Source organism: Lactuca saligna, chromosome 1 (assembly GCF_052625555.1).
Source record: "Lactuca saligna cultivar CGN05327 chromosome 1, ASM5262555v1, whole genome shotgun sequence".
Taxonomy (NCBI): Eukaryota; Viridiplantae; Streptophyta; class Magnoliopsida; order Asterales; family Asteraceae; genus Lactuca; species Lactuca saligna.
The window spans coordinates 113,963,383-113,965,412 of record NC_136417.1 but is presented as its reverse complement, the minus strand read 5'-3'; the positions used below and the strand labels follow the sequence as shown (position 1 = coordinate 113,965,412).

Here is a 2,030-nt window from a genome sequence, read left to right as displayed (position 1 = left end):
ATCAACAGAATCTGAGAGTTGAAAACAAATGATTAGTATAAGTGTAAAATCATAATTTAATTTACAGACTTACGCTTTTCACTTGCATAAACATGTATAACTCCATCTTCCATCTTGAAATGAGAGTTTGCAATCAAGTCCCATACAAGAATATTTCCATTTTGATCATCAGATATCAGCTCAGTCTGCACACCCAAAAACAAACCAATAAACCAAATTATATATAGGTAGATGGCCAAAAAAACAAATCTAATTTTCACAAGGAACAGAATCATGGACACCTGATTTGGATACAAAACCATAGTGTTAAAAGATTCAAAACTAGTAGAATTCAGCCAAACCTCTTCACCATCGAAGGCCAAACCAATAAACCAAATGAAACATATGGGATATGAAAAGCCATTGACTATTGTCTTAAAAGCTATAAGGGAACAAGTGGAAGGATCTGATCCCAGCTCAGAAACTAGGTGAAAAATTGCTGATTTGTTAAGCTTAAGAACAAATCAAGAACTTCTAATCGAAGCTGTTGCACTTGAAAACTTGAAGGAGAATGCTGAACAAGCAGAAAAGATTGGGGATTTGGAGTATATTGAAGAAATGATTGCTCTTGTTACACACATGCATGATTGCTTTGTGGAAATGAAACAATCAGAAAGCTCTAACCTTGTTCCAATTCCTCGAGACTTCTGTTGTCCACTGTTACTTGAATTGATGACAGACCCTGTGATTGTAGCTTTTAGGCAGACATATGAGCGGGGGTATATTCGTAATTGGATCGATCTTGGACTCAATGTTTGCCCTAAAACAATGCAAACTCTTGTTCATAATAATTTGATTCCTAATTACACTGTGAAAGCATTGATTGCTAATTGGCGTGAATCCCACAATGTTAAACTCCCAGATCCTGTAAAGCAGCCATTAAGGTTAACCTTGAATCAACCTACTTCACCTAGATCGAATGGAATCCATTAGGAAGATGCTTCTTCTCCAGTGCATCGTCATGTTCATTCATCTTCAGAAGATTCTGGAAAGGGGAATGAGTTTAATACGGTTGAATCCGGTGAGAAAAGTTTGGATTCCGGTGGACCTGGACCTGGACCATCTGGAGTGGATGAAGGATCACCACCAGAGGCACCTGCAATTGAGTCGTCTTCTTCAGCTCCGGCAACCGCTTACAACAGTGATGCTTCAGGGGAGCTGGCGGCAGAGCCTCAGGCTGCCATTGCTGCTTCCCAGCATGCAGTTTCACCTCGATTTGGAAACAGAGCACGAAACCAAATATGGCGGAGATCATCTTTTGGGCCGAGAGTTGTTTCTTCTGCTACTGAAGCGAGAACTGATCTCACGGAACTCGAAACGCAAGTGAAGAAATTGGTCAGCGACTTGAGCAGCGCTTCCATTGATACAGTCAGGAACGCCACCGGTGAACTCAGATTACTTGCGAGACAAATGAAATTGAAAGGTGAACTCAGATTATTTGTGGGATCAAAGATTTGGTGATATTGCGATTTTGTTGTGGGAGAAAAGAGGATTTGTGATGATATTAGGGTTTTTTTGGGTATTAGAGTAACAATGGCGGCATTTCAAACTTTTGGGATTTTCTTTCCCCCCAGCTGCAAAAAAAGAGAACGCGCCTTTCATTCAAAAAATATAAAGCGACATTTCTAGACGACGCCCATTATTAATTAAGTGCCCTCCATGTTTTTAATTTTTTTTCTTGGACATTAATTTTAGGGCATGCACAAAAGAGTGACCTCTATCCTTCAAAAGTGTGAAGAGATGACATTATTTTTAGAGCGCACGCTTTTGCGTATCGTAAATCACCGCGTGTCATTGTTTGCGCGTCATTAAAGGTTGTTTTTCTAGTAGTGATTGTTTTGTACGCCTATAAATAGGAGTCTGTACTAAGTGAGAATTTAACTTTTCACACACTTTTTACAGAGAATTCATTTGTACTCTGTAAAATCGAAAGCATAATATGAGCTGAACAAATATTATATTTACTCTCGTGTTCATAGTTTTTCTTCTTT

The 2,030-nt window shown here is 38.9% G+C and overlaps 1 pseudogene; it reads left to right on the top strand.

Moving 5' to 3' along the window:
* Positions 1-375: 375 nt before the first annotated feature.
* On the top strand, positions 376-1,500 carry LOC145010610 (U-box domain-containing protein 4 pseudogene; annotated as a pseudogene).
* Positions 1,501-2,030: the final 530 nt, after the last annotated feature.